Source organism: Hyperolius riggenbachi, chromosome 3, assembly GCF_040937935.1.
Source record: "Hyperolius riggenbachi isolate aHypRig1 chromosome 3, aHypRig1.pri, whole genome shotgun sequence".
NCBI classification, from domain to species: Eukaryota; Metazoa; Chordata; class Amphibia; order Anura; family Hyperoliidae; genus Hyperolius; species Hyperolius riggenbachi.
In genome coordinates this window covers 441,896,469-441,918,016 of record NC_090648.1, presented here as the reverse complement: position 1 = coordinate 441,918,016, position 21,548 = coordinate 441,896,469, and the positions used below count along the sequence as shown (strand labels likewise).

Below are 21,548 nucleotides of genomic sequence, written 5' to 3'. Positions count from 1 at the left end.
CCAAACAAAAGATGTTTAGTATAAAAATATATACTCAAATATACAAACACGGGTTGCCTCAAAAGCAGCCACTGAATAGACAGGTGGGGAGCATTAGCACCTGACCCCACTTGGGTTTAAGAAGTCGCTCTCTGTAGGTAGAAAAAGGGGACCATCCCCTCCACCAAGGATGGACTCAAATAGTAAATACAGTTGAACAGAGGCAATAAAATAGGATAAAAGCATCTACAAACTGTTTAAAAGAGTGGATGTATGGATGGACTAACCTCAGTCGAGGTAAAACAGACACAAAGACTTCAATTTAGACAAGTCAGAAAAGGTACATTTAAAGAGTGACTCCAAGTTGCCAACTTGGAGTGACTCATTATATGTACCTTTTCTGACTTGTATAAATTGAAGTCTTTGTGTCTGTTTTACCTTGAGGGAGGTGAGTCCATCCATACTTCCCCTCTTTTAAATGTTTTTTAGATGCTTTTATCCTATTTTGGCGCCTCTGTTAAACTCTATTTACTATTTTGATGAACATTAGTTGAATTATACTTTTATAACCATGCCGTCAATACATTTTTAAAAACAAAAAATTCCAGGATATTTGTCAAAAAGGATAACAAAATGGCCAGTCTAGCCACAATCACAGCAACTTCCAAAAGTCTATAGAAAATGTTTACACAGTAAAAAACCCGTCATCAAGAACTCGGTTAACCTGAAGTCTCAAGCAACCGGAAAAAAAAATTCTGGCCTTACAAGATGCATAAATCGACTTTTACACTTCTTTATACATTAGTTAACCTCTGTTACATTAAGCTAAGTCTGTCCTTTGTCCCAATTTGTCTTTAAAGTGTACCTGAGACAAGAAGCGTCTCAGGCACCATACTTACCTGGGCCTTCCTCCCTACTGCACAGGCGCAGAACGCTGCCAGGGATAGGAGCATGACGGAGGAGCCTAGCTGTGCATAGACTGCACGATGCAAAGCGACTCAGCCAGGCTTTCGGACTGAATTGGGGTGACAGAAGCCACCCGGGGAGAGGGTGAGGGACAAGCACCGTTAAGGGGGCTTAAGAAATCCCCAGGTAAGTATGGAACCTGAGATGCTTCTTGTCTCAGGTTCCCATTAATTACTATATTTCAACATTAATACAGAGTTTATGATAAGTATACAGTGTGGGGTGTAGTACTGTTTTTTTTAGCTAGGCCCGTTTTTAACATTGACTCTAAGGCAACCAGAAACTACCCTTATCCACCATCAGCCAATCCCCGTTGATGCTGGATATTCAGGGTTTTACCATATTTACTATAATAAGGTATTTATAGATCTCTGTATACAATTATTCAGATAAACCCATGTTTAGTAGTTCATAATAAGTAAAGACGCCGCTGTCTATGAGAAGCAAGAAACAGTTTTATTAGCTGATCTGCAAAGCTCTGATGTGCTATGATAATAAAGTAAATCTATTACCGGATCAAACGAATTACACACGTCTCCAAAAAGTTCTCATAAACACAAACATTGCTTATAAAAAATGCCTTTACAGAATTTTTTAAGTATGATGACTTTCAGACGCAAATCATTGCTCAATTTTCTAGTGAACTGAAAACACCATTTAATTTTGCCTTTGAAAATAATTCATTTTTATGATGCTTAGGTATTTTTAAAGATGATTGAGTGAGAAATTAGTAGATTAATCTTTGATTATCAGCAGAACGGACTAAAAAGCCACTGTATATATAATTAATATAGAATAAAGAAATCTTATTTTACATACAGCAAATATAAAATAACAATTATATAAATGTTATCTAAAATAAAAACCATATATAATAATCAGAAATGTGAAAATGATTCACAACAAAAGAGAATTCACAACAATATTTCAGCAGCTGCAGTTTCCTAGTTACGCCTCTGAGCGCCGCTGTTTGACCAATATGGAGATAAATAGAGAACCAGAGATCCACTGGCATTATGATCTCTCACACACACTGCAGATCTGCAAGAAGCACACAGCCATTTTCTGGATTCTCTCTGCACATAATACTGGATATTTGTATTTCTTTTACCTGAAAAGGGAATATCTTCCTATTTATGACCTTTCCTGTTGGATTACAAATACGCATCACATAAATAAAGGCTATTTATTGAAGGATGCAGGGAACTGGAATTGCTCAAAGGAATCATCATACAGAGACATACAAAGGAATCAGATGGCAAGTAATATTTTTCTTTCTAATTTCCTGGCTGTGTCATTCAGTCTCTGGTCAGATTCATTATTCCATTGTAGAAGAAATGAGGAAAGATTCTATTGTAGCAAATATTGCAAAAGATCTGGGGTTAGATATTAAACAGCTCTCATCTAGAAACCTCAGGATTGTATCACGTGTGTCAGAGAAATATTTTTATGTGAATCTGGATAATGGAAATCTGTATGTGAAGGACAGGATAGACAGAGAGACACTGTGTGGGACAGCAGCTACCTGCTTCCTAAGCTTTGATGCTGTGGTAGAAAATCCATTTAATGTTTTCATGGTGAAGGTAGACATTCAGGACATCAATGACAACGCTCCTGTGTTTTATCCTGACACATTCACTGTGGAAACCATTGAATTAGCAGCATCAGGAGCAACATTTGCACTAAGGAGTGCAGAAGATCCAGATATTGGACTTAATTCAGTGCAGTCATACAAGCTTAGTAATAATCAGTATTTTTCTCTAACAGAAGACATCAGTGCAGATGGGAGTACATTTTTAGAGCTTGTTGTGGAGAAACCTTTAGATCGAGAAACCCAAAGCGTTCATCAACTGACACTAACAGCATTAGATGGGGGGAACCCAGTGAGGTCTGGATCTGCTTTGATAAAAGTTATTATTATTGATATCAATGATAATGTTCCTGTATTTTCACAACAAGTATACAAAATCAGTGTCAGTGAAAATGTTCCAGTTAATACAACAATAACTACTGTAAATACAACAGACAAGGATGAAGGTGTTAATGGGCAGGTTACATATTCCTTCAGCAAAACATCGGGAAACATCCACCACACAGGAACATTCAATATTCATCCGGTAACTGGTGATATTAAAACAAACAGCAAACTGGACTATGAAGTTACAAGAAATTATGAACTCTCTGTACAAGCAAAAGATGGAGGTGGGCTTGTTTCTCATTGCAAGGTAGTGATAGAAGTAATAGATGAGAATGACAATGCTCCTGAGATATCCATCACTTCAGTATCTTCCCCTGTTCCTGAGGATGCTCTAGTTGGTACAGGAGTTGCTTTTATCCAAATCCATGATCAGGATTCTGGAGTGAATGGAGAAGTTGATTGCAAACTTGTGGAAGAAATGCCATTCAGTTTACTTTTGTCATCCAGCAGCTATTACAAAATAGTTACTACAGCCCTTATGGACCGAGAGAAGGTATCTTCGTATCACATCACAATATTGGCCATTGACAGAGGCTCTCCACCACTTTCTAGTAGAAGAACCATTACAGTTGACGTGTCAGATGTTAATGACAATCCGCCAGTGTTTATGAAAACTACTTATGCAGCTTATGTACCAGAGAACAATTTACCTGGAGCCTCAGTCTATGGTGTACATGCTTCAGATTTAGATTTTGGGGACAATGCTAAAGTTTATTATTCAATTCATGGAAGTACTGAGGGTCTCCCACTTTCCACATATCTGTCCATCAATGTGGAGACTGGGGTTCTTTATGCTCAGAGACCATTTGATTATGAACAAAATAAGGAATTTGTGTTAATAGTAACTGCAAAGGACAGTGGCTCCCCATCTCTAAGCAGTAATACAACAGTAATCATCCATATAGTGGATCAGAATGATAATGCACCAAAAGTTTTATATCCTTCTCCAGAAAGTGGTGGGTCTGCTGCATTTGAGATAGTCCCCTTTAACTCTGAACAGGGCTTTTTAATAACAAAGGTGGTTGCAGTGGATGCCGACTCCGGACATAATGCTTGGCTTTCTTATCATTTTATACAAGCAACAGAACCATCCCACTTTACTATTAATGAGCAAACAGGAGAAATCCGAACATCACGAGTGTTTCAAGAAAAGGATTTACTGAAACACAAAGTTGTAGTCATGGTCAAGGACAATGGTGCTCCCTCTCTTTCAACCACAGTCACATTAAATCTTCTGGTTGCAGATAACATCCAGCAGATGGCCCCAAAATTAAGCAATCAGGCCAATGAAGATTCCCAAACAAATTTGCAGCTGTATTTAGTCATTGCCCTCGCCGTCATTTCTTTCTTTTTTATTATTATAGTTATGTTAGTTTTCATTTCAAAATGCAAGCAACCAAAATCCACCCCACCGTTTGGTGCTCTGACCACAAATCTGTACCCAACAGTTGACCCCAGGATCATGTCTATGTACAGTGATGGAACTTTATCGCTGCCTTATTCATATAATGTTTGTGTGGCCTTGGATTCATGTGAAAATGATTTTACTTATGTACAGTCCAAACAAGAAGTTCCAGTGGAAAATCTTATTGATGCTGATGATTCAGGGGTTGGAAACGAAAGTGTCAAGGACATCATATCTGCTAATAATGCACTACAGGTGAGTATGTAAAGCAGGCATGAGTGTTTTTTGTGTTTTTACAGACTTATATAAATAACTGCTGTATTTGTGTCAGAGAAATTCTCCACTGTCCCCCATTGTCCACCCATTTTAAAAGTTGCATAATCATACAGAGAATTTGAAAGAAGCATTTTGTTAGGCTTTCTTTTTTTCTTGTATTTTTTAAAATTTGTTTTGCAGATAGTTTGACTTTGGGTATTTCCTAAGCTAATCTAAATTTTCAGCATTTTCAAAAGTTTTATATTTCAGCAAAACAGTATCATTGTTTTTCGATGTGGAATTAACAAGGCACTCCAAGTTTGAGAGACTCGAGGTACAGATATTGTATTTATGTATTTATTGGCCTGAAGAGGTGGGTGAGGCCCAAAAAATGTATCATTCTTTAAAGGGAGGCTTAAGAAAAATAAAAAAAATAGTTCAACTTACCTGGGGCTTCTTGTAGCTCCCTGTAGTCATCCTGTGCCCTCAACGTCGGTCTGACTCCCTCCGGCAAGCAGCAGCAACACTTGCAAAGCTGGCCAGACACTGCCAATCGGTGGCTACTGTGCATGCATGGCCCTGAGCCATTCTCACCTTGACCCCGCTCCCCGGCGAATGCGCAGTAGTGTTTTTCATGCAGTGCGCATGCACAGAATGCTCCAGGCTGCAAAAGCAGGGTGAGGAGGTGCATGGCCGGCCAGCATTGTGGGGATTGCCACAGCTTGCTGGAGGAACTTGGCCCGACGTTATGGATGACTCCATGGGCTGCATGGGGCTGCAAGAAGCCCCAGGTAAGTTAAACTATTTTTTTATTTGGCCTTGAAATTTCCTTTAACTATCCAATAAACCAAGGTAAGATTTATTTCACACCTCTTCCCTGTGATATTAGATTTAGCTGTTTTTGTTTTCTTCATAGTGAAACCCACCATATTGCAAGGAAGATTCCTATATATCCCATTCCTATACTATATATAGTCTAGGTGTAAAGGGGCATTTAAGGTGCCCAGTGTTCTGTACTGTACTTCAACCTTAGTATATTAACCAAATAGCATGTTTTACTTTTACCTATGTAAGCAACATGATGATGATTCTGATGATGATTATTATTCATGCTAAACCAAAGTGACCTGGATTTGCACAAGACAGTGCAGTCTTAAGTATACTTTTGCTGTTTTAATAGTTGTGTTATTTTTATTAGTGTTTGTAGTTTTTTATAATTTCTGTCATGATAGATAAGCCTGTGGCTAACTGCGGCATTTTCCAATCTATGGAATGCATATTTTTAGTGAGATTTGTGCTTCCTGTTGTTAGCACACTGCAGTTCTGGGAATTTTGAGTGGTGGTCTTGTGGGAACATGTGCTTGATCTAGTACTAGGTAAAAATGGCAGATGTGACAAGGTATATGGTGAATCAGTTTGGTTGACTTTCATAAATATGGATATATTGAAGGATCCTATGCTCTGACTGAATGCTAGTGGTGCAGGTGGGTTGTACGCATAGTAATTTTTATGGAGGTGGAACTCTGAAAATGCATAGTATGACATTGTGATACATGGTTCAAAGAGGTCCAGATGGACTTGATCTGTTACGTAAAAGCAGTAGTTTCCAGGCTCTACCTTGAACAAATAGGAACCAGGGAGTCAACCAGCAAACACCCGGATCCACCAAGGGTGCGAGACAGTGAAGCACAAAGAAAGGATAGCTGGGTCTCTACCTGGATTTTGAAATTATAGCTGTGGCTTTATTAGCACCATAGTAGCAGAAAACACAACGTTTCGGCCGCAAGGCCTGGATTTTGCAATTATAGCTGTGGCTTTATTAGCACCATAGTAGCAGAAAACACAACGTTTCGGCCGCAAGGCCTTGGGCCTTGCAGCCGAAATGTTGTGTTTTCTGCTACTATGGTGCTAATAAAGCCACAGCTATAATTGCAAAATCCAGGTAGAGACCCAGCTATCCTTTCTTTGAACTTGATCTGTTACCCACTTACAAGAATGGACCCTCAGTCTCTGCTCAGAGCTGCAGCTATGAACAGAGCAACCACAAGTCCACATTAAAGTCAGCTCTTAATCAGGCAGTATTAATCTAGTCAACAGGAACCAATAGAGTGGAGCAGAACTGTGAGATACGGTCACAGTGGACAAGAAACAATGTTTGCAAACAATTTATTTATTTATTATTATGTATTTATTGTATTTATAAAGCGTCAACATATTATAATGTACCTTTTTGCTTTCTTCTCTCCTCTCACTGTGGGTGTTGTGAGATAAGTTACTACAATAGATACAGTGGCCCATATTCATCAACCACAATTAAGCTTAAAGGGAACTCAAAATGAGGGCTGGTGCACACCGAGCGGCTTTTTGGCTGTTTTTGCAGCCGCTTGCGGCTGCGGATATGCTAGGGTAATGTATTTCAATGGGGGTATGCACACCAGAGCGGGAGGAGTTTTGCAGAAATGAATCCTCCCGGGGTGAGGCATTTTTTGGATTGCGGAGGCGTTTCTGCCTCCAATGTTAAGTATAGGAAAAACGCAAACCGCTCTGAAAAACGGCAGATCAGAGCGGTTTGCCAGGTGGTTTTGTTACAGAAGCTGTTCAGTAACAGCTTTACTGTAACAATATATGAAACATGCTACACTGAAATCCGCAGCAGCAATCCGCAAAACGCTAGCAAAACGCCTCATAAAAATTAAAAGCATTTCAAAATCTGCTAGCATTTTGTGGATCTGCTAGCGGGTTTTGGTGTGCCCCAGGCCTGAGAGGGAGGAGGCTGACACAGTTATTTCCTTGTAAACAACGCCAGTTGCCTGGCAGCCTTGTTGATCTTCTGGCATAAGTAGTGGCTGAGTCAAAACTCTGGAACAAGCATATGGCAAATACAGCAAAACCTGAGTTAGCTGAGTCAGAGTTCCTGATCTGCTGCATGCTTGTTCAGGGTCTATGGCTAAAATTATTAAAGAAACAGGATCTGGAGGACTTCCAGGCAACTGGTATTGTTTAAAAGGAAATAAATATGGCAGCCTTTATATCCCTCTCACACCTCGGGTTCCCTTTAACCGAAGTTAAGCAAACTGCATAACATTTGTTACATAAGTAAAGTAGCTTGTGTTATACACACAACAGCTGTGTTGATAGTATACTGTCTGTGCATTACTGGCTGACTAATGCTGACCAAGTTAGTAGTAAAATTAATTGTACTGTACAGGCAATGTTCTACATTTTTGGCATAACCTAAATTACATTATGTATGGCATCCATGTTATGTAGACCATTTAACTTCAGTTAAATTTCATCAAAGTTTAAAGGTGGTTAAAGCATCTGGGCCACTGCTTTAGACAGTGTTGCTCTTACACAAAAAGTCTCTAAAATGTCTCTTCCTTCCCACATTTTTCCCATGTATTTATTTATTTAGATTTTTTTTCCAAAGAAATCAGCTTTATTTGATTGGAGCTATTTTTGGCAATTATATAGAGATTATGTTGAAGATTATTTGTAGAAAAAAAATTACAGTTGATTCTAGGACATAAAACACCATTAAAATGTACAAAAACATAAGCATTTTTTTATTGACAAATGTAGAACAGAATAACTGAGGAACTTAAAAAAAAACGAATTTCTAGTCAACATCAAGAATTGTTTCTTTATGTTGGCATTGTTTCTCCTTTATTTCTGAAAACAAATTATATCAGTTAATTCATAGCATCTAAAGAAAGGCTATTTACAAGGTTTGTTTGTTCATAGTCTATGGCTAAAAGTATTAGAGGCTATTAGTACAACAAAGCAATTTGCATTGTTTAAAAGGAAATACATATCTCAGCCTCCATATCCCAATCACTTGAGGTGTGCTTTAATATAACACACCTACAAAATCCTGAAACAATTGTTTGGGTGAAAAGAGATATAAAAGTGTTTAAAGAGGAACTCCAGTGAAAATAATGTAATAAAAAAAGTGCTTCATTTTTACAATAATTATGTAAAAATGATTTAGTCAGTGTTTGCCCATTGTAAAAGCTTTCCTCTCCCTGATTTACATTCTGACATTTATCACATGGTGACATTTTTATTGCTGGCAGGTGATGTCAGTGGAAGGAGATGCTGCTTGATTTTTGGCAGTTGGAAACAGCTGTAAACAGCTATTTCCCACAATGCAATGAGGTTCACAGACAGGAAACTGCCAGGACCATGGTCCTCCCAGTTTCCTGTGAGAGGGGTTTCACCACAATATCAGCCATACAGCGCCCCCTGATGATCCGTTTGTGAAAAGGAATAGATTTTTCATGTAAAAGAGGGTATCAGCTACTAATTGGGATGAAGTTCAATTCTTGGTCACAGTTTCTCTTTAAAGGCCATGGTTGTTCTGAAGTGGTTATTCCAATCCAATCAAATCCAAAAAAGCTTTATTGGCAGGACCAAATACATTTAGCATTGCCAAAGCAAAACAAAACAATAACATGGGGGGGGGGGGATTTGGGGAATAAGGGGAGGATATAGGTAAACAGTCCATAGGAGTGTGGAGGATGTAATGGATGGTATGGGGGGATGAGATATATAGTCCATAGGGGAGGGGGTATAGGTATACAGTCCATAGGGGAGGGGAGAATGGGGTTATACAGTCCATGTGGTATCATGTTCCTCTCAGTTGGTGGCAGGCAGTGATATATCGGGCTGCTATTTGCACAGTTTTTTCCTCTCCCCCCAGTAGGATATAGAGTTTCCTCTCCTCATCTGTGGAGTTGAAATCTGGGATGTGGGCGGAGATTCTATGGAAGTGGGCGGTCCTCAGTGGTGTATATTTGCTGCAGTGTAGCAGGAAGTGGGCCTCATCCTCCAGGACCCCCTGGTCACATTGCCTGCACAGTCTCTCCTCCCGGGGCTTCCATGTCTGTCTGTGTCGCCCTGTCTCTATCTCCAGGTTGTGGGCGCTCAGACGGTACAGGCTCAAGGCCTGTCTGTCTTTGTGGTGGTGTAGCCTCTCCAGATATGGAGCCATTGTGTACTCCCTCTGTAGTGATTGATAGACAGCGAGTTTCTGGGAGTTCTTTATGTCCCTTCTTCATTCCTCTAGGTATCGGTCCTTGCAGCTTTCTATCGTTCCTTTTATTTGAGCTTTTGTCAGCCTGTGTTGGTGGTCTTGGCTGGGCTGGCTGTTGACGCTTTGTTTCAAAGCGCGTGGTATGGCTTCGCCACTCTGGCTCAGTGAGGCTTTATGGTGGTAAGTGCTGAGGCAGCTGCTCTGTATATGCGCCCAGTATGAGAGCGCCCTCTGCTGGATAGTCAGCCATAGTGGGAATCTGCCTAGCTCTGCCCGGCAAGCTGAGTTCGAAGTGCTGTGATGGACTTGGAGAAGATACTTGCAGAACTCTAAATGGAAAATTTCTGTTGGGCTGGAGTCCCATTTTGATTGGTCAGGGTAGGTGACCGGGCCCCATATTTCACTGCTATAGAGCAGGATTGGGGTGATGATGCTGTTAAATATCTTAACCCAGACTCTCACCGGTGGTTTTAGGTGGTAAAGTTGCCTTCTGATGGCATAAAATGTTCTGCAGGCTTTTTCCTTCAGGGCCTCTACTGCTAGTTTAAAGCTCCCCGTTTGGTTAATTTCCAGCCCCAGGTCGGTGTAACTGTTTGTGGTCTCCAGTGGGCAGCCATTTAATATAAATGAGGAGGTGGGCGTTTTTAGATTTTTCCTCTGGAACACCATCACTTTTGTCTTGTTTGGGTTGATGGGCAGTGCCCATGTGGTGCAGAAACTCTCCAGTACTGCCAGGCTGTCCTGTAGGCCCCTTTCTGTTGGGGAGAGCAGCAGGAGATCATCTGCATACAGCAGGAACTTCACCTCATGGCCATGCAGGAGGAGGCCTGTACTATACATATGATTTTCTATGTACTATACATATGATTTTATGTCTGTCTTTACAAATGTCAATGATGCACATCCTTGATCGCACGTCTGTGGCCGGGGGTGCTCTGCACATGCACACTATGTCACAACTACGTAGTGCAGAGGCACTATATATAGTCTATATAGGCAGAGCACTCCCAGACATGGGTTCACAATCAAGGATGCGCGCCACTGGACAGCGCCTGGACACTGTTCACCAACCCTCACAACCCGGAAGTAGCTTTGGGGGGCTATTAGAACCTAACGGAGGGGAACAGAGGAGAACGGGGGAGTGGTGAACATGAGAAGAGACTCCTACATATGCCTCCTCCCCAAATTAAAATTTTGTCCTGCGCTAAGGTGTCTTTTAACATCAATGAAAATCAATGCAATTGTTAACACTTAAATGCACATTTCTATTGCGGGTGGTGGTGGTGGGGGGGGGGGGTTACAGCAGTGAAGCATTTAACATGCACATGACCATAAGTTAGCTGGAGGCAGCTGACTGTCCGCTTTGGGAATTGCATACAGTGCGTGATATTATGCTGCAGGCAGCAAGTTGTTTTTTTCTCACATGTAGGAAGCGCATTTCGTTGCCATTGATTAACATGGACTGTCACATTTTGTGCAAACTCTGTGTGATCCCCTCAAGTGTGAACCCTGCAGTATAAATCTATTACCTTATCAAATAAACCATATGCTTCTATATAAGTTATCATAGACACAAGCTTCCTTATCCCTACAATAAAATGCCTTTGCAAAGTCTGCTGAAATGTTTTAACTTTCAGGCACAATTGTATACTGAAAATTAAGAAAACTCTGCTCACTTTTTAGTTAACTGAAAAGACCATTTTAATTGTTATTGTTATTGAAAATGATTGATTTTCATGATACTGTCAGGGATTTTCAAAGATGAATGAGTGAGAAATTAGTAGACAAAACACCTAACACAAATTTTTATTAACCATCAGTTACTGAAAACACAAAACTGATTTATTTATCACCTAATTGATAAAAAATAACTGTTCAGCACATTTACAAGCAAAATAATCACTCAAAGTAAGTTTTTCCCTATTAACTTCATTTCATTATTACTTTTCTTACCTTAATTTCATATTGTTTTGCTGTTTGGGACCTTAAAAAATTGACATAGATAAGGTGATAAGAGATGAAAACAGGTGAAAAAGCTTTGTGAATCATCCTCATTGTGATTTTTTTGGTAACTAATTGATATAAAAAAATAAAATTCTCATGCTGCATGTATAAAATAAGAATTCTATAGATTTTATCTAAAATGTAAAACATATTTAGTACTCAGAAATATGAAAATAGTACATTTCAGAATGATGGTTGAACATTATTCAGAGAAATATTTCAGCAGCTGTAGTTTCCTAGTTACGCCTCTGAGCGCCGCTGTTTGACCAATATGGAGAGAAATAGAGCACTAGAGATCCACTGGCATTATGATCTCTCACACACACTGCAGATCTGCAAGAAGCACACAGCCATTTTCTGGATTCTCTCTGCTCATACTACAGGATATTTGTATTTCATTTAGCAGAAAGGGGAATATCTTCCTATTTATCATCTTTCCTGTTGGATTACAAGTACTCATCATAAAGGCTATTTTTTGAAGAATGCAGGGAACTGGAATTGCTCAAAGGAATCATCATACAGAGACATACAAAGGAATCAGATGGCAAGTAATATTTTTCTTCCTAATTTCATGGCTGTGTCATTCAGTCTCTGCTCAGATTCATTATTCCATTGTAGAAGAAATGAGAAAAGACTCTATTGTAGCAAATATTGCAAAAGATCTGGGGTTAGATATTAAACAGCTCTCATCTAGAAAACTGAAGATTGTATCACGTGTATCAGATAAATATTTTTATGTGAATCTAGACAATGGAAATCTGTATGTGAAGGACAGGATAGACAGAGAGACACTGTGTGGGACAGCAGCTACCTGCTTCCTAAGCTTTGATGCTGTGGTTGAAAATCCTTTTAATGTTTTCATTGTCAAGATAGAAATTCAGGACATCAATGACAACGCTCCTGTGTTTTATCCTGACACATTCACTGTGGAGACCATTGAATTGACATCACCAGGAACAAGATTTGCTTTAGAGAGTGCAGAAGATCCAGATATTGGACTTAATTCAGTACAGTCATACAAGCTCAGTGATAATCAGCATTTTACTCTGAAGGAAGATATCACTGCAGATGGAAGTACAGTTCTTGAACTTGTTATGGAGAAACCTCTAGATCGAGAAACACAAAATATCCATCATTTGGTGTTAACAGCATTAGATGGTGGAAATCCAGTGAGGTCTGGGACTGCTTTGATAAAAGTTATTGTTACTGATGCCAATGACAATTTTCCTGTATTTTCTCAACAAGTTTACAAAGTCAGCGTGAGTGAAAACACTCCAATTAACACAACAATCATTACAGTAAATTCAACTGACAAGGATGAAGGCCTTTATGGGCAGGTAACATATTCCTTCAGCAAAAAGTCAGAAAATGTTCACCAATCATTTCACATTCATGCATTAACTGGTGAAATTAAAACAAACAGTAAATTAGACTACGAAGTGACAAGAAATTATGAGCTGTCTATACAAGCTAAAGATGGAGGAGGTCTTGTTGCTCATTGCAAAGTATTGATAGAAATAATAGATGAGAATGATAATGCACCTGAGATCTCTGTTACCTCATTAACTTCTCCTATTCCTGAGGATGCTCCCCCTGGGACTGGTATTGCGTTCATACAGATTCACGATCAGGATTCTGGAGAACATGGAGAAGTTGACTGCAAGCTTGTAGAAGAAAAATATTTTAATCTACTAGTTTCATCCCACAATTACTTTAAAATTGTTACAACAGCTAATATGGATAGAGAGAAGGTGTCTAAGTATGATATCACAATTTTAGCTGTTGACAGAGGATCTCCTTCACTCTCTAGTAAGAGAACCATTACTGTGGACATATCAGATGTCAACGACAATGCACCAGAGTTTACGAAACTCAATTATATAGCTTATGTACCAGAGAACAATTTACCAGGTGCCTCAATATGCACTATACAAGCTTTGGATGTGGATACTGGTGACAATGCTAAAGTTTTGTACTCAATTGATGGAGATTATCCCAAAGATCTTTCAGTGTCCACTTATTTGTCCATCAACATAGAAACGGGGTCTATTTATGCTCAGAGGTCATTTGATTATGAGCAAAACAAGGAATTTATGTTGAGAGTAACAGCTAGAGACAATGGATTGCCACCTCTAAGTAGCAACACAACAGTAATAATCCGTATAGTAGATCAGAATGATAATGCACCAAAAATTTTGTATCCTTCAGAAAATGTTGGATCTCCTGTATTTGAAATTGTCCCTTTCAACTCTGAACAAGGATTTTTAATAACAAAGGTAGTTGCAGTGGATGCCGACTCTGGACATAATGCTTGGCTCTCATATCATTTTATACAGGCCACAGAACCATCTCACTTTACTATAAATGAGCAAACAGGAGAAATCCGGACATCACGGATATTTCAAGAAAAGGATTTACTAAATCACAAAGTTGTAGTGATGGTAAAGGACAATGGTGCTCCCTCTCTTTCAACTACAGTCACATTGAGTCTTCATGTTGCAGATAACATTCAGCAGATGGCCCCAAAATTAAGCAATCAGGACAATGAAGATTCCCAAACAAATTTGCAGCTGTACTTAGTCATTGCCCTCGCCGTCATTTCTTTCTTTTTTATTATTATAATAATGTTAGTTTTTATTTCAAAATGCAAGCAACCAAAATCCACCCCATCGTTTGGTGCTCTGGCCACAAATTTGTACCCAACAGTTGACCCCAGGATCATGTCTATGTACAGTGATGGAACTTTATCGCTGCCCTACTCATATAATGTTTGTGTGGCCTTGGATTCTTGTGAAAATGATTTTACTTATGTACAGTCTAAACAAGAAGTTCCTGTGGAAAATCTTATTGATGCTGATGATTCAGGAGTTGGAAACGAAAGTGTCAAGGACATTGTATCTGCTAATAATGCCATACAGGTGAGTATATAACATGTGTGTTTTGTATGATGTTCATTTATTATGATGATTATTATAATTATTACGCCTTTTATACTAAATGTAGTTGTTGTTTTTTTTTTTAACAAATAGGACACATTCACACTATTACCCTTATTCAATGCACCTTTTCCTACTAAAGGGAACCTAAACTGAGAAGGATATGGATTTTTCCATTTAAAATAATACCAGTTGCCTGACTCTCCTACTGATCCTGTTTCTCTAATACATTCAGCCACAGCCCCTCAACAAGCATGCAGATCAGGTGCTCTGACTACAGTCAGACTGGATTAGCTGCATGCTTGTTTCAGGTGCGTGGTTCAGCCACTATTGCAGCCAGATAAATCAGCAGGACTGCCAAGCAATTGATATTGTTTAAAAGGAAACATCCATATCCCTCTCAGTTTAGGGTCCCTTTAAGTTAAAATGCTTTCTAAAACACCTGCAAGAAAGAAAAGGCTCAAAATAACTTTACTGTTATTTTATCACCCACTCTTTGGTACTTTTTCATATGCAAAGTGCTAAAAAGTTATTTTAAAAAGAAAATTGCATATGGGCCTATACCTTCTAAGCCACCAGCAAGGATGAAATGCTCAGAATAATTTTTACAGTACCTTTTCACCTATTTTTGGTACTTTTGCAATTGCAGAGTTGTTAAAAGTTATTTTAAACAGAAGTTGAAAAAGTATCTCCTAGGAAAAAACTTAGGAGAAAAGAATTAAATAAGGGCCTGTGTGTGAATGTGTGGTGAAATGCACTGTACACAGCACTATATACAGCGATATAAAATATTTCATAGATACCACTGTGATACCACTGTGAGAATGCATCACTGCATACAGGGGCGTAACTACAGGGGAGCACCTGCTGCAACTGCAGGGGTGCCCAGAGCTGTGAGACGGCCTCAACTACTACTTCCCTCCCTTGGATAAAGGGGTCTATCCATCAGATCAGGTGGTTTTTTTTGGCTACAATTGTTATGGGTGTGAAGAATATGATGTCCACACTTGTTTTATGACCTTTGCCAGATGGACCGCCAGGCTGAGGGTGTCACCAGGGGTAGGCAAGGGCCGGGGTGTGAACGCTGGGGGCTCCCAAAGTTTTGCTGGGAGGCCCCATAATTTGTAGTTACGCCCCCTGACTACATATATTATTGTGCATCAGTACAACCTGCAGCCACCTCCTTCTTCTAGTGTAAATAGTGATCTATAGCTTAATGTACATATTATATATTTATATATACTGGAATATATTGTAATGAAGATACATTTTATATATATATATATATATATATATATATATATATATATATATATATATATATATATAGTTTATAAATATCTGTAACATAACTTTGATGATAAATTGCTAATTCAGTGCTGGGCAAACTATGGCCCCCTGCCCGGATCCGGGCCGAATGCACTGTTACACCGGCCCACCAACAGGTGGCCGGATTCCCCTCCTTCCCCCTCCCTCCCTGTAAAAAATGGGCAGCAGGGAATTTGAAACTCACCTCACTCACAGACGTCCCACTTCACATCTCCATGGCAACAGGATGTCACATGACATCACATCAGAAAGTGCCAGCGTGTAATACGCTGGCACGTTCTGACGTCACATCATGTGACGTCCTGTTGCCATGGAGACGCAATGTGGGACTTCCGTGAGCAAGGTAAGTTTCAAATTCCCCGCTGCCTGCGCACACTTTTACAGGGAGGGAGGAGTGGAATTTTAAGGATATGGCCGGTAAACATTGCCCAGGCCTGGGCTAATACATTAGAAATCATACTAACTAGAAAAGTATGGTGCACAAATTCTTATATGTGTGCTTCGTTAAAATTGATCCTATTAGTTGGAAAAAATGGTTCAAATTATTACACAATGGATAAGGCAGCAAGTTAATTACATACACCTTTTTAAGGCTTAGTGGCCTGCGAGGATCTACAGCTATCCTACCATCTACAGCAGGCTTTCTCAACCAAGGTTCCCTGGAGCCCCAGGGTTCCTTAAGTACTCTGTAGGGGTTCCATGGCATTTTCCCCCATGTGGGGGATGGAGGAAGCGTGATAGAGAGCACACTATAAAAGGGGATACTGTAGAAAGAAGCATTAAATTCAGAATAATAATGAGCACATTAATAAAAAGCACTAGAATAAGGAGACATTATAATGAAGGGCACTGTAATAGGGGGTAGTGACAAACAGCCACACCAGCTTTTAAAGACTTTGCCACCTGCAAACAAAAATTCAGGGGTTACTTGAGATCCAAAAAGTATTTGCAGGGTTCATCCAGGGTAAAAAGTTTGAGAAAAGCTGATCAACAGACTTGGCCAGTGGCACTGGAATATCTGTGCATACAGTGCGTGTTTACTGAAAACACAAGTTTCCCTGACAATGGCCTCAATTCACTAAGATCATGCTGGAGATAATAAGGCAAGAGAAAACGTACCACCACACAGTGAGAGAGTTATTTTATCTCTTCATTCCTTAAAGAGGAACTCCAGTGAAAATAATGTAATAAAAAAAGTGCTTCATTTTTACAATAATTATGTATAGATGATTTAGTCAGTGTTTGCCCATTGTAAAATCTTTTAAATCCATGATTTACATTTTAACATTTATTACATGGTGACATTTTACTGTTGGCAGGTGATGTAGCTGCTGCATGCTTTTTTGGCAGTTGGAAACAGCTGTAAACAGCTTTCCCACAATGCAACAAGGTTCACAGACAGGAAATTGCCAGGAGTACCACGGTCCTCAGAGTTTCTTGTGGGAGGGGTTTCAGCACAATATCAGTCATACAGCACCTCCTGATGGTCTGTTTGTGAAAAGAAATAGATTTCTCATGTAAAAGGGGTATCAGCTACTGATTGGGATAAAGTTCAATTCTTGGTCAGAGTTTCTCTTTAAGTTACCTTCTCTGTAGTTAAGTTACCTCCTCTGTAGTTAAGTTACTCCCTCTGTAGTTATTTTCACACGCCATTAATTAATAGCTTGTGTTTAACTTTAGAATTCTGGAGTCATTTTAAGGATTGAAGAGTTAACCTAAAGACAGAAGAGTTAACTTTAGGTTTGCCTGAGGTAAAATGTTTCCTGTCAGACAACTTATGCAGAAAAACTAACGTGCAGACAATTGACAAGTGGAGACAGGCTCTAAGTCACATTCTGTACTCTCACTATGAAACTTTCTAGAAAATTACTTTTGTTCTAGACTGAAACCAAGGGATACCTTCAGTAGTAACTCAGGACAGGCTATGGTGGGCTTTAGCATTAAGCAACTATTCTATTAGTTTCTAAATATCTGTTAGCACTGGAAGAAAGCTTTGACTTGCAGTCACTGTTCTTCTGCCGGTACACTATGCTTGTGTTTGGAACATGCATTTCTTTAGGTAGGTTCTCAAGTCACATTCGATTATGTATTTTTTTATTTTCAATATTATGCTACTCCTGCAATCTGAGTACTGCACTTTGATGTGTTTAGAACTCTGTTGCCTAAAATTGTTTTAAGAACTATATTATTCCTAATACTAACTAACACCTACATTTTTTATATGATTACATACTATTATTGATAATCAGCTTGTTTTGTGTGTAATACTTTCCAGCTGTGTTTGTAACAGTTATTGAGCTACCCAAAAAAAATATTCTCAACTTCAAGTTTAAAAAAAAATGGGTAAGAAAAAATAGATCATATGACAAGTTGTTACTAGCGTTTGTGTGTCATTTGTGGGAAATGATCTTGAACTTCTTGTTCAAACCACTTTCAGTACAAGAACCTAAACCCTGGGTGTAGAGATTTTTTTCTTTTTTTCACAATTCTATTTCACAATTTTCTATTTTATTTGGAGTTGGTCTTGATATGTCCTTTTCAGTGTACTGACCTTGCTACATACAATTATTATTAGTATTAATGATGTATTAAAGACCAACATATTCCGTTTCGCTGTGCAAAGTAAGAAACAAACATGGGGTACAATATAATACAGACCATGGTATACACTGATATACAAAATACAGAGCTGGTACAAAATACAGAATCGGTACAAATTGAAGAACTGGTAATTACATTGATAAAATTAACAAAAATAAATGTGTAACAAATTTCAAGGCACAAAAGGGTGAGAGAGCCCTTCCCTTGTGAGCTTACAATCTAAAGGAATAGAGAGAAGGGGTAGTATACAATATTCATACCTAGAGGCAGTGTGTTAAAGAAAGAAAGAAAGAAAAAAAGAAAGATAGATAGATAGATAGATAGATAGATAGATAGATAGATAGATAAATAGATAGATAGATAGATAGATAGATGTTATTTTATTATTTTCATAAATATTTTAATATATTCTTAATGAAATGTGTTTATTTATTTTCTTCATTAGTAAACATATTTTAGAATAAGGAATTCACAACTAGCCATTTATAATATTGTATTTGAAGCCATATTTAAAATGAACAACTAACTTTAAAAAAAACTTACTTTAAAGAAAAAAAAACTAAAATAAAATAGTGACCTGTTCTTACCTTGCTAGATTTTTATTTTTGTAAATTAAGTAAAATGAAAGTAAAAGATGTAGCCATACCTGATCTCCTTCTGAAAATGTTAGTGGCCTGGCTGCAATCCTGAACATACCTTTAGAAAGAAAAGAGGATCCACAGCTTTCAAGGTTTGATTATTATTAGATTTTGATCCAAACAAAAGAGACACAGTAAAATGCATGTAAATATTCAAGTAATAACCCAGAGCAAAACAGAGAAGATTTGCAGATGCTAAAAATATTTTTTTTTCTTCAGCTGTGTCCCAATAAAATTGTTTTAGAAGTCATACCTTGCTAAATAATTCTGAGACTGCAGTTCCCCAATTTCTCCTCAGAGCGCCGCTGTTGACCAATAAGGAAAATATAACAGAGATCCAGAAGCACCTCTGTGAGGCAATAGAAAATACAAGGCATTTCTGCATGGGATGTGATTGCTGCAGGTCTCACAAAGAAGAAGGCTTGTTTTCTGATATTACAGATGAATTCTGCTTCCAATCCTTAAATACAAACACACATTTTCAGCAAGGAAAGAAAAGGAACAACTGGCTTGAAAATGCAGCAAGGACAGGCAATGCAAGGAATCAGATGGCAAGTACTGTTTTCATTATTCTCATGTCTGTGTCATGCAGTCTCTGCTCAGATTCAGTACTCCATTGTGGAAGAAATGAGGAAAGGTTCTGTGGTTGGGAATTTAGCATCAGATCTTGGAATAAATATAAAGGAGATTTCAATGAGAAGACTCCGAATTGTTTCCCGGGTGTCTGAGAAATATTTCAGGATGCATCTGGAGAATGGGAACCTTTATATAGCAGACAGAATAGACAGGGAGGCACTGTGTGGAGCTGCAGAGGATTGTGTCCTCACCTTTGATGCTGTTGTGGAGAATCCTTTAAACGTGTTCAATGTGAAGATTAAGATTCAAGATATTAATGATAACCCTCCCAGGTTTGTTTTAGACACAATTAAATTAGAAATAAGTGAATTTATTGCTCCTGGAACACGATTTGTTTTGCAGAAAGCAGAAGATTCAGACATGGGAAATAATAGACTGAAAAGCTACAACCTCAGTACAAATCAGCATTTTATCTTAGGAGAGGTCAGCTCTGATGGCAGCATATTTCCTGAGCTTGTTCTAGAGAAGCCACTAGACAGAGAGACACAGAATTACTATGAACTAATTCTATCAGCCATTGATGGAGGAAATCCTGCACAGACAGGGGCAGCACTCATAAAGATTACCATCACTGATTTCAATGATAATTCTCCAGTATTTCCACAGAAAGTATATAAATTAACCATTATGGAAAATATTCCTCTGAACTCAACAATCATAACAATTGCTGCAAGTGATGAGGATGAAGGTGTGAATGCTCAAATTACATATTCAATTAGCACTGCAGCAAATGAAATTCTTCAGATGTTTATCATTAATCCTACAAGTGGTGAAATTAAAACAAAAGGACATTTTGATTATGAACTAAAAACACATTATGACATTTCTTTACAAGCCATGGATGGTGGTGGCCTGGCTGCCCATGCCAAATTGTTAATAGAAGTACTTGATGAGAATGACAATACTCCTGAAATATCCATCACTTCCTTGTCTTCTCCTATTCCTGAAAACACAGCACCAGGAACAGTGGTGGCCTTGATTGAAGTTCATGACCAGGATTCTGGAGAAAATGGAGATGTTCAGTGTCTTATTACAGGCAATGTACCATTTTTAATGCAATTATCGGCAAACAATTTTTATAAAATTATTCTAAAAAGTGCTCTGGACCGAGAGGAAATCTCATCCTACAATATCACTGTTGAAGCTTCCGACAAAGGTTCTCCATCACTCTATGTTGAAAAAGTGATCCAGCTTGATGTGTCTGACATTAATGACAATGCTCCAGAGTTTGATAAACTGTTATACACAGCATTTGTACCAGAGAACAATCTGCCTGGAACTTCCATATTTAGTATTCAGGCCAAAGATATTGACTCTGAAAATAATTCCAAAGTTACTTACTCTGTAAGCGGTTCCGGGAAGGAGAGGGATTCCATGTCTTCTTTAATATCAATTAGCCCAGTAACTGGGGTCATTTATGCACAACGCACCTTTGATTATGAGCTTCAAAGGGAATTTATCATTCAGATTAATGCTAAAGACAGTGGAAGTCCACCTTTGAATAGCAACACCACTCTAAAAATGTGTGTAGTAGATCAGAATGATAACTCACCAATTATCCTCTACCCATCAGTGGAGGTTGACGGCCCTGCATTTGAGATAGTGCCATGGGCTTCTGAACAAGGTTCTTTAACCTCCCTAGCGGTATGGACAGAAATGTCCGTTCAAAAAAACATGCTGTGAACAGTATAAACATGCATACACATCAATACTCTCCTGCACTGTATACTAGACCCTTGCTTGACACATTTTGGCAAGTTACAGGAAAAAAAAAGTTTTAAAAATA

The 21,548-nt window shown here is 38.6% G+C and overlaps 1 protein-coding gene across 1 annotated transcript in view; it reads left to right on the top strand.

Moving 5' to 3' along the window:
* LOC137562392 (protocadherin gamma-B1-like) overlaps positions 1 to 21,548 on the top strand; it is a 219,965-nt gene that overhangs the window by 24,785 nt on the left and 173,632 nt on the right. The gene's annotated exons all lie outside the window — the stretch shown is intronic.